Below are 12,716 nucleotides of genomic sequence, written 5' to 3'. Positions count from 1 at the left end.
TCAGATAAAGAAGATCATGTGCAACAGAGCAGATCTGGTACATTTCAATCATTGACATTAAAAATATATGACTTACCTACTAAACTCCAAGACTATTTCTTAGCTCTGTTCGTTTAAGAGTTGTAGCCAGAAATATAAATAAAAGTACAAAGTCATAGTCATCCAAAAATAATAGGTGGCCACAAAAGATAAAGAGATTAGAACTAGGGTGCCTCCAGTCTCTTCACCCTCAACCAAAACCATAGCATTTGGTCTCTGGCATTCATTGGAGAACTAAACAGGCACCAGGGAGCTACATTGGGAAGATGATCCTTCCTATCAGACAGTGTACTTAGCAGCCTCTGTAACAGGACTCCAAATAGCACAGGCACCAGAGGAAATCTACTGAATTGTCAACGACCTGGGGACCCTGATCATGATGGAGTAAGAATTTTGTTTGACAATTTATTATCAATACCAAGTATACATTATATTTTGAAATTACTCATTGCATAAGAATAATGTTTTCTTCAAATGGAATAGTATTTCATTCTTTTGTTCTAAAAATAGAAGTCACAGATACAAATCTTGGAAATTTTTCTATTTGTGTAATATATAGTCATATGTAACTGAATGACTATATTTAAACAGTAAAGACTAGATTAGGAATATTACCTTAAATTATAAAGAATGATTTCTGGAGTGAAATAAAAGTGAGTGAAAACAAAAATGTTAATACCGTGTTAAATAAGATATTGGCAAACTTCCCCATATTCAATATTGTTTTCCTTCTAGTATGGAATCCATTCAGTAATTGTCTTTTGCTACGTCCATCCTCTTAAACAAAGTTACATGTAAACAGCTATATTAGGACCATTTTTCTTTTTAACATTTTTCCTCACTAACTTACTCAATGACTAATATATCCACCTCCCTCTTTAGACGAAAGAGTTAATTTTTATAACATGGTAAAACACTGAAATCTGTAGAGAGTTCCTAAGCCATAGTATTTCAGGAAGATATACATAATTTTTGTTTCTCCTTATGATAGAGACTGTTAATGTCTCTACCAGTCTTTACCCTTTACCAGTATTATGAATCCCTCCCGCAGCTGCTGTGAGTGTTGGCTACAATAATGGTAAACATTTTCCGTTCTCTAGAGAACTGGCCCCCTCAACTAACAGAAGTCACCTCCACTGGAAAGTAGCACTGCTCTTCCCTCCCCAGGTATGGTTTAGAGCTAATGACTTACTGATATGGTGATACCAAAGTTGGCCACCCTTGCTTCAAAGGAAAAAACAGTGCCTTGCAATTTACACTCAAAAAACAATTCTCCAAAATACACACTTCCCCATACACAAACAGTGAGGATTAGCCAAGGCAAGGCTTTACCTGAGACCACATGCTTCCTCAGCTCTTTTCTCATTTCTGTCTTGGTTCCATCACCTCCTTAAAGATTTTTCCTGAAGAACATTCCTTCATTAAATCATGTGTACAGAAATCCCTGTCTTAAGCTCTGTTTCTAATGAACTTGACCTAAGACAATACCAGGAGTGAGCCTAGAGACAGACACTAGGAAGGAAATTCTGGAGTTGGATTACTTGCTGGCCAACTAGAAATGAACACCCCATCACTGCTATAAGTGGAATGAAATATGTCTGTGGTCCCTGCCACACAGTGGTAATGCAACTGCTAAGATTTTCACCTATAGTGAATTGGAATAGATTATAGGTAGCAAGGGATGCACTGGATTATGTGGCACCTATCATTTCAAAGGTATGGGAGAAACAGTAATTGTAAAAGACTAGAAGTAGATGGTCATTGCTGAATGCCAAACTGATGCATTACAAATTAAGAATGACAAGGTCAGAGAAGTCATCCACTAATATAAAGCAAAGTATGAGAGTCAAAAGGCCTCTCTAGCATTGTTTAAAGGGTTCTTCATCTCTTAAAGTTAGAAAGAAGATAGAGTTAAAGACTAGTCACAGAATTTAATTATAATATTGAGAGAACTTCAGAGAAGGCTAAATTCTCAGCCTAAGCAAATCTTCTATGCTAAAGTGAGGGTCCTGTCAGAGTAGGCCCCAGAGCAAAACCAGAGATCCACAATTGGTCCAGAACATGATACAATCCCATATAACCCATGGTACTAGAGACACCTGTGGTAGAACAACATAAACCCATAGGGTTCTAGAATAGAGCATACTGTCAAAGCAGAAAACCATTCATGCCACGTAGTCGGGGTAGAAATGGAACATCTGATCTCAAGACATCAAGTGACTATGAATCCAGAAGCACCCACCATGAAACCTACCAAATCATAAGACCAGAGAGACTCAGCAGCATTCCATTTCCAATAAAATAGAAGTAGCTGATCTGGGCCTCGGGTTGAGCAGGTCCAGATGCGACAAGGAAGATGTTGCATCTTCCTTGTGGCTCAGACAACCAAACATGTGGCTCAGACAACCAAGTTACTTAACACTATTGCATCCATGCTGCCTCTGAAGTTCATATTCACTTGAAGAAAAAAGAAAAAGGCCGAGCTTAAATAGTGAATGGATCAGCTCAGTATGTGAGTGTAAACTAAAAATGGAGTGCGTCTTCACTTCAGACCTGTTCAGTGTTGGCCTTGAAATAAAGTAATGAGAAGAAATCCTCCCAATAAGCAGAGTTTCAGTTCACAACCTGGTTATCCATTTTGTGTAAAAAGAAAAGAAGCCTGAGGTCATAACACATATGGACAGAAATAGTGGTGAATAGCTTAGCTGATTGATTGGGGGCTTCTAGAAGATTGAAGACAAGGAGTTCTAATAAAGAGGCATGTGGATGGACCTTTGGGAGTAGGCTGAGGGTGTGTGGATCCTTGCATTACATACTTATGTGTACCAGATAAGATCTAACACAAGAGGTATTAAATAACCAAGAAAACCAATGAATTCATCATGAGGTATCTGCTGGTCTCTGTCCTCACCAACTCCACCCACCTCCATGAGTAGAATAAAGCCATACTGACAGATACGTAGGCAATGCATGTGCCCAACAGCATATTCTACTCCTAACATGATGTATATAACCCTTGCTTCTGCTGAATGCCTCATCTGTCAATCACAGACCCCTCCCCAACCTCAACATGATTCCACCCTTCAAGGAAACAACTGGACATCTGGTGATAAGTTGGCTGCACTAGATACATTCTACCTTGTAAGGGTCAATAATTCATTCACACAGATATAAAGAGGCATTCCAAGTATGAGTTTGCCTTTCCTGCCCAAAGCACCTCAGCAAGTACCTTTATACATGTGCTCATAGACTGCCTGCTTTACCTACATGGGATACCACATATTTAAGACAAAGCAAAGGAAATATGTTTCTTTGTAGTGTTAATGCAGTAAAAACACTAATTATGAGATCCACTGATCCTACCACATACTGTGCCATCCAGAACTCTTCAGTCTGACACAGCAGTAAAATGCCCCATTAAACATGTAGCTAAGACTCTGCTTACAGTGGACACTTTGCAGGACGGGACACTATCCTTCAGGACATAATATATTCCCTAATTCAAAGGTTATCATAAGCTACTATGCCCCAGATATGTAGAATTCACAGATCTAAGAACCAAGGGATAGAAGTAGGAGTGGTACCACTAACCATTACTGCCAGGTATCCACTTGAGAAATCTGTACAATACTGTTGTTTCTGGCTCTGTGAATCAAGAAATCCTGGTTCCTAAAGTGGGGGATGCTTCAACAGGGGACACATAAAGCTATGGCTACTGCCCAGTCACTGTGTGATCCTTGCGCCAGAAAAAATAATAATCATCACTCTGGCATTAGTAATTGACCCTAATCACTGTGAGCAAGTAATACAGCTGCTACAAAATGGGTATGGGAGGATATGTTTGAAATTCAGGTTAGCCAATGGAGTGACTTGTTATTCCCAAGTCACGCTGCAACTATAAATGGGAAACCATAAGTACATGATGACAAGGAGCTCAGACTCTGCAGGGATGAGGATCTGAATCAATCTACCAGGTAAGTCATCTAAATCAGTAAAAGTGGAAAAAAATATAAATAAGTATCAGTTAAGATCACAAGATCAGAGACAAGTTTTAACAGAAATTGTGAGCATAGAATCCTGGAGGACCTGTGCCTGAATAGAGTAAATTTAATTATCAGTGGCAACTGGCTCTGACTGGTACAAAGGGTACACTAATGTACACATTGTTGGTGGCTTATCCAAATCTCCTTTATCTGGATAGTGCACTCATCTTCCAGCTGCTGTGAATATTGGCTGCTAATTGCACACAGTATCCCTGTTCTCCAAAGAAATAACCTCAAATGATAGCCATCTCATGTAGGAGGTTACCCTCAGCCCAAGGATAGCTCTGATAGGGGCATACAGATAAGAGAAAAAACTGAGGAATGACTTATGCTCAGAGTCCTTCACTCCCATGACTAGGCTTAACCTGAAACCATGACTAGTTCTTCTTCCCTATCCTGCTTCACTGCATTCCCTTACAGTTTATTCCTGAAGAGCATTCCCACTATAAAGTATATGCACCTGAATTCTTGTCTTAGGCTCTGCTTCTAGGCAATACTCCTCTTTTTCTTTCTTTTTCTAAGCCTCAGCATAAATTAAAATGAACTGGAATTTTCAAGCACAAGGCAGTAAAAAGAAAATAGACTTCAAGATTAATATTAATTAAATATCAAAATTCTGACTTATAGTCCTCAGGCCCGAAATTTCACGCAAACTTAATTAAAAAGAAGTGACACAGCCAGTCAACTGCAAATGACTTTTCAATTGGGCAGAATCAAGGTGAAACAAAAGGCCTAGTTTAAGAACGGTTTGTTTGAATACAAGTTTTCCTTGTAGTTAAGGTCACAGGTAAGTATTAGTTCTTCAAGAATAGAGACTCTTAGTATCTTTTTCCCTACCTTCCTCCTCAGTGCCAAAAGAGAACTTGGCAAGTTGTAGGTACTTAAGTATTAGTTCAAAGAATAAATAAAAAGCACTGGATAAATAGTGACCTTTGTTTGAAACAGGTGCTTTTAAATTTTCCCAGGAAGAAAATAATGGACACACAGCATCCTAGACAGGACTTAACAAAATTTATTACCTACACCAAGGTCAAGGTTCTCAAATAAAATTAAAGGATATAATCAAGTTTTTGTCTAAGGTTGTGCAAGTCTGCAAAAGTGGAAAAGCAAAGAAGAAACAGTCTGTATGGAATCAGTTGTAGAAGAAAAAGGCAGGTAGCACTTCAATTGGCATATAACACAAAACAAATTGGGAAAAACAGGAAAATGAACAAAGCAATAAGGGACAAATTGAAAGAAAATTTCAATTTGAAATTTTTGAGGTGAAGTGCAAGTAACATTTATGTCACTTGATTTGATCAAATCCCTCTATTACTCTTGCCATAATGAAAATTTGCCTAGGGCCCAGGGCTGTCTCAATGCAGTTAAAAATCAGGAAAACAGGCCAGGCGCAGTAGCTCACACCTGTAATCCCAGCACTTTGGGAGGCTGAGTGGGCAGATCACCTGAGGTCAGGAGTTCGAGACCAGCCTGGGCCAACATGTTGAAACCCCGTCTCCACTAAAATATATATATATATATATATACACAAAAATTAGCCAGGCATGGTGGTGGGTGCCTGTAATCCCAGCTACTCAGGAGGCTGAGGCAGGAGAATAGCTTGAACCCAGGAGGCGGGAGATTGCAGTGAGGTGAGATCGCGCCACTGCACTCCAGCCTCGGCAACAGAGTGACTCCATCTCAAAAAAAAAAAAAAAAAAAATCAGAAAAACAGTTACCAAACATTCCTAAAAAGGCTAAACGTCTCTATCACCTTGCTTGCTCTTTCCTTTCTTGCATTTTTGATGTTTTAGTTAGTAGTCAGCATATTCAAATCCACAGCCTCTACTTAGGCTTCTTTCACTTATCATTATGATTCCTTCTGGACAGTATTACTCCACTAATATCAACATGCCAGCATAAGACTACCATAGTAGAAATTTCCTAATTAGGAATAGATGAAAAAGAGGAAAGAAAGCATTTCAAGAGAAACTAAAAGAGTCAAGATAAAGAAAATAAGGAAAGTACTGCAACTAAAGAAAGTACTCAAGATCCAGTTAGAAACTATAAAAAGAAGCAAAGCAGGCAAACAAGAATACAGAATCAGAAAAAAAGAGAAGCGTTAGGGAAGGTAACTTATATAAAACTTTAAAATGTGACATTACATTTCCTTACAGACAACTCACAGCAAACTAGGAATACATAAAATCAACATTGCCATAACTCACAAGAAACAGACTATGGGACTAGGTATAAGCTTAACAAAAGATGAAACTGAATGCAAAAACCTCATAACTAGGGATAAACCACTGAATGTGGCTTATCCTATAGGTCATTAGAATTTATGTTCAGAAAGGGGTTCTTGTTTAATAAATGCAGAGCTACAAAGAAATATGAAAGCTAAAAATTCCATATATGATTATATATGACAAATGAATGGAAATATGAAAGAAAATCAGAGTATAAAATAATATGGCCCTCCATATTATTAAAAGCAAAGTTCTTCAAAGAAATTGCTGCCTCCTCATATTTACAGCAGAAAGCTTATGTCCTTATGAAGATTTATAAGTAAATATTCACAGCAACTTTAACACCAAAAATGTAGGAAAAACCAAGGTGCCCATCAACAAGTGAACAGCTATACAAATTTTGGTGTATCTATATATGGGAATACTAATGCTCAGTAATGGATTTAAAAATAAATGAAGAATAAATTATTTATACACACAGTAACATGGATGAATCTCAAACTCATCACACTAAGTGAAAGCTGTCAGATTTTTAAGAGTACATAATATAATTTCATTTACATAAAACTCATACTAATATAGGACAGTAACCACATCAGTGGTTACTCAGGGATAGAGCAGAGCAGAGACGGATAGGAAGCAGGAATTATCAAGGGGTTAAACAAGAAACTTTCAGCAGTTATATTGATGCTATATTATCTTTACTATGGTGATGTCTCCACAGGTGAATACTTGTGTATATTTGTGTATTTTACATATGTTCAGTTTATTGCATATCAATTATACTTCAATAAGCTATTTAAAAAATCCAGGTCTCTCTCCAATTTCAAATTTCATGCTCTACATTTAAATGATATCCTACCTCTTTAATATGAAGCTAAGTGATCAAGAAAATTGCATGGAAAGATGCTCAACAAATAATAAATCTATTTCCTCTTCCCCATTCTTGTCTCAGAGAAGAATCTGCCATAGTAAGGTATTAATCGGAATCCATGTTGGCATTTGGGATTAAGACTTGTGGACTTCATGATCTTCCTATTCTATTCAAGTATGAACTACCATAAAAAATTGGAGATGTTGCCTTAGGCTGTTGCTCTTCCCAACCTTTACCCCACATATGCTAAGTTCCTACAGTGTGGGAACTTTCAAGCCCTTTTTCTTATACCTAGCAAAAAGCATATTTGACATGTATCTGGCTATGAAAAATTACATAATTTTAAGTCAGAGCACCTGGGTTTGGGTCCTAGTTTCTGCCAGTTGTGAAATCATGGGAATATTACTTACTTATCTAAACATAATTTCTAAAACCTGTAAAATGATGACAGTATACTAATACTACATGATTTAGAGAGTCATAGTAATGATTATCTAAGATAAGTGAAAGTACTGATTAATTGTAAGGCATCAAAATATTAGTAAGCATTATGATTGTTTTAAAATAATTTTCACTAGTAATAGCAGGTAGGGATAGTAGTAATTAAGGTGGCAGGTTCCTAATAATGAAAGAATTATAGATCATTTCTCCATATCTTCTGCTTTTCCTACCACATTGGCTACAGAAATCAAGTATACCCATAAAAAAGGAGAATGGTACAAAGTGATATAAAAAAGAGTGATGTACAAGCAAGAGATTTTGGATGTGTAAAAAATGTTTTTAAAAAGGATCTTGGACTATTCTCCACAAAACTTGCTTAAAATTGAAGTGACTGTAGGTTTAACTTTCACAAGCAACAATAAAATTGTATAATTTTGAGAATAAGATAAGATTTCATTTTGTTAAAAAACAAAGACTTGACAGAAATAAGGAAACTAAGAAAACGTATTTTTCCACAAAAACAATTAAAAAATAATCTTGAAGCTAGAAGTTTACTCTATTAGGAGCTGGAAAATGCTGAAATGCTGAAGTATGTTGAAAAGCATTTTAAAATGCAACGAAGTCAATAAAGTAATATTCTCCTTAAAAATTGAATATTTTTACTGAGTGTTTGGCAAACAAAGAATAGCTAAGGTAGAAGAAAAGGGTCATAGGGAGAAGCAGAAACAAAAGACAGATAATTTCAGTAATATGAAAGAAAAAGACTAGAGAATAAACTCTCATTCTCTCTGTCTCTTCTTAACCAAAAAGCACTGAAAAATGTTCAAAGAAAATAAAAAGTGAAGGTATTTGCAGGTTTACCATTTTTAGGAAAAAATAAATTTACAAAAACTACAAAGAAAAGTTACTAACAAAGTGGCTTTATTTCTATATGATGACTTTCAGAGCCAATGACATTATCAAAGAGGAGTGAGCTTGAGATATAACTTAGAAAGATTTTTTTAAAAGAGAGGACTTGAAAACTAAGACTAAATACAGTTCAAGAAAAGAATCATAATCAACCTTCAAGAGTGATGAACCATATCTGGGACTGACAGTTCAGTCTGCGGACAGCTGAAGTGAATCTCTTAAAACCTTTAATGAAATATGGAAATAGAAGAAAACTAAACTGACTACAATATTTTTCTCTTTTCAAAATACAAGGCACTAGAAGCTGCTAAGCACACTAAAAATACAGCACATTTCTCACAGATACTACCTTATAAAAACTGGTGAAAGTAATTAAAGACACACAAACAAGGATGTCTTAGAAGGAAAATGTATTCGTCCATTTTCACGCTGCTGATAAAGACATATCTGAGACTGGGCAGTTTACAAAGGAAAGAGGTTTAATGGAGAACTCACAGTTCCACGTGGCTAGGGAAGCCTCACAATCATGGCGGAAGGTAAAGAGGAGCAAGTCACATTTTATGTGAATGGCAGCAAGCAAATGAAACTTGTGCAGGGAAACTCCCCTTTTTAAAATCACCAGATCTCGTGAGGCTTATTTGCTATCATGAGAACAGAATGGGAAAGACCTGCCCCCATAATTCAATTGCTCCTACTGGGTCCCTCCCACAACATGTGGGAATTCAAGATGAGATTTGGATGGGGATACAGCCAAACCATAGCAGAAAGACAATTCAAATCATGCCCAAAAAAAGTTATTTTAATTACAACAATCATAAATTTTTATAAGATTCTGAAAGATTACATAAAAGACAAATAATTATCAATAGAGATGCCATAGTATCATGTGGTAAAACTCATTCCTATAAGAGAAATAATAAGGTAGTTTTCACTATAGTTATGATAAAGTATTATAGATGGGCAATATGCACTATTCTAATTATAGTGTGGCTTCAAAAGAATAATCACTTAGCTCCCTACAAAACTTTGAAGAAAACCATTAATTCAAAGAGCATATATGCCTAGGAATAAGAGGAATATGAGGGAAAAGTCTCACACAGACACATTCTCAAAAAACATAATCAATATCCTTCCTTTAAAAGTTACTGAAAGCATTCACTGTCTGCTGAAAAATAAATTACATTTAAGAAATCAAGAACAGACAGGCATAGTGGTGCATGCCTGGAGTGCATAATATGCCTGGAGTGTATGTTAGCAAGGCTGAGGCAGGGCGATTGCTTGAACTCAGGAGTTCAAAATCCAACCGGGGCAAGATAGCAACACTGTCTGTTTAAAACCAAAAAAAAGTCAAGAACAATGAAATTGTTGGGGTTAATAACTAGAGAAAGCAGGCACAGAAACAGAAGCACTAAATTCTCATGAAAATATATCGATTTATCCTTGATTAATAATTAAATGATCTTGTGGGTTGAACTGTATCTACTCAAAATTCATGTTGAAGCTCTAACTCCCAGTATCTCAGAATGTGACTGTATTTGGAGATAGGACCTTTAAAGAGGTGATTAAGTAAAAGAAGACCATTGGGGTGGGTCCTAATCCAATCTAACTAGTATACTTATAAGAAGAGGAAATTTGGACAGAGACACTAAGGATTGTGTACAAGGAGGAAAGATCAGTGAAGACACAAGCAGGAAGGCAGCTATCTGCAAGGTTAAGGAGCTAGGCTTCAGAAGAAACCAAACCTCCTAACACCTTGATCTTGGACTTCTAGAATCCAGAACTGTGAGAAATTAATTCCTGTTGTTTAAGCCACCCAGTTTATGATACACTTTGTTGTGGCAGCCCTAGCAGACTAACACAGATGAGTAAATGTTTAAATTTTTTAAAAAACTTCTATAACAACCAATGAAATTACAAATAGGACAATATGAAAGCAATCAATGACAATGATGAAAAACAATTCTAGGTGTTCATGGTAGAAATGGCAGAAACCTTTTGGGAAAGCAATTAGACAGTAAGTCTTAGAAAAGTTGATACATTTTGACATAGTAATTAAACATCAAGAAATCTTTCAGAGTGAAATCCTGAATAGAAGAAAAGGCTTAATCAGTAAGAAGCAGTAATAATTGATAATAATTAATTTATTATAAGTTATTATTTACTTAGTGTTTGTTATTAGCGGGGCCATCTTCTAAATCTTCATAAAATTCATTCCCACATTATTTATTTTAAGTTATATTTAAAATTATAAAGCCCAAAGCAATTGCTGTTAACATTTTGCTACAGTTTTTTTAGAGTTTCTTTAATTCTTCTTTCTATGCCTTTTTATTTCTTATATGTAAAACAAAAACAAAAAGTATAACTGTATTTTTTTCACTTAATATGGATGAAGGCAGTCAAAAAGCATTATTCTAATATCAAATAACTGAAATTATAAAAGCAGTCAATAGAAAACTAGGATTTTGCTTTATGTGCCAGATTTTATGAACATACTTAAAATGAGGTTAAGCTCTATTCTTCTGATTACCATAATCTCATACATATTTGGTTGCTTTTGTTTATTTTTCACTTCAATTATAGTTGCACTAGAAGTAAAGTTAGTGCTGAATAAGTATAAGACATAAAGCTATCTATTTCTTTCTTTCTTTCTTTCTTTTTTTTTTTTCTTTGAGACAGAGTCTCGCTTTGTCGCCCAAGCTGGAGTGCAGAGGCGCGATCTCAGCTCACTGCAACCTCTGCCTCCCGGGTTCTAGCAATTCTCCTGCCTCAGCTTCCCAAGTAGCTGGGATTACAGGTGTGTGCCATCACACCAGGCTAATTGTTGTGTTTTTAGTAGAGACAAGGTTTCATCATGTTGGCCAGGCTGGTTGATGTAAATTTCTTAATGGCAACCCTCAAATGTCTACAGATGTGTAGCCAAGGGTAACCACAAACAGGATTCAAGCAAAATAGGTAGAAGCAGTTTGAGAGTTTCAAACAGATGCCAAGAGACTTCTGATACATCAGAACCATCTCTAAGATTTTATGGAGTAAAATGTCTAGCTGATTGGGTTAACAAGGCTCACCTGCATTTCTGGAGCCACATGTAGACTGGACAGTACTATCAGGCTGTGAAGATTGAAATTCTTACAATGATTCATCTGGTTGTACTCTGTTGCTGATAACGGTCATTTATACCAAGACAGAAAATCATCAAGTCTAGATTTTTCAATGTTTAATAAAAAAGATTTGAAAAGAGATATTTATAAAGTAATATTATGTATGAGAGAAAGTAGGGAAACATTCTTCTGAGCTAGTAAGAAAAAAAAGCAGCAATTTCAGATCTTGAAATACATTTTAGAGACTTGGCATTTATTATTTCTGGATATAAAAGTCAAAAAGGAATTAATTTCCTGATAAAAATACATGAAGAGGGAGGACGCATGATACTAATTAATTGGCAATAAACAAACAATTCCTTAACAACAGCATTAAGGACCTAGATGAGCTCAGAGAGCCTAATTTGTTTTCACTACAGCAATAGTTTTCTCTGGCAATACTTAGCAATCTGGAGACTTTATCCATGAAAATACCCTGTGCTCTTTAAGTCCTGCTCTGTAAACTACACCTAGCATTCCTGCCTGTTTCAAAGCTCTTCCTTCACTGATGCAGGAAGGTTTTATACATTGTTTTGGTATTTTAAAAAAAGGAAAAGAAAGAAATTTCTGAGTAAGTTCACTTCAGATACACTTATTCTATAATTTTATTTTTGTCAAAATAACAAGTGTACCTTCCAGCAGCTGCCTGGTTTAAATTTTCCAACTTTTTAATTAAGGTTTTGCTCTTGAACCATTTCATTCCCACAGTATACAGGGAATACACTGAACTGTCATTGCCTTAAAACTAACTGGAAAATACCTCCGTATTATTTCCTAAAGTTAACATATGAACGAAAAGTATCCACAAGAAGTTCCTACATATGTGCAACAGAAAACATGCACAAAAATGTTCACAGCAGCACTTTTACAGTGCCAAAAGCATGGAAACAACCACAACAATCTCTCTGTGGGAAAGTGGATTAAAAACTGTGATACGCTCAAACTCTAAAATATTATAAAGCAGTCAAAATAAATGAATTACCACAATCCACAACAGTATGAATGCAATGTAAAATTAGTGGGAAAAATGCCTTTTTATAAAGAT

General features: G+C 35.9%; 1 protein-coding gene across 22 annotated transcripts in view; it reads right to left on the bottom strand.

Annotated features, from left to right (window-relative positions):
- RIMS2 (regulating synaptic membrane exocytosis 2) overlaps nucleotides 1-12,716 on the bottom strand; it is a 775,110-nt gene that overhangs the window by 420,916 nt on the left and 341,478 nt on the right. The window lies entirely within an intron of this gene.

The sequence above is a fragment of the Piliocolobus tephrosceles genome, chromosome 7, assembly GCF_002776525.5.
Source record: "Piliocolobus tephrosceles isolate RC106 chromosome 7, ASM277652v3, whole genome shotgun sequence".
NCBI classification, from domain to species: Eukaryota; Metazoa; Chordata; class Mammalia; order Primates; family Cercopithecidae; genus Piliocolobus; species Piliocolobus tephrosceles.
Note: the sequence above shows the minus strand (reverse complement) of the source record. Positions and strands in the feature narration are given on the sequence as shown.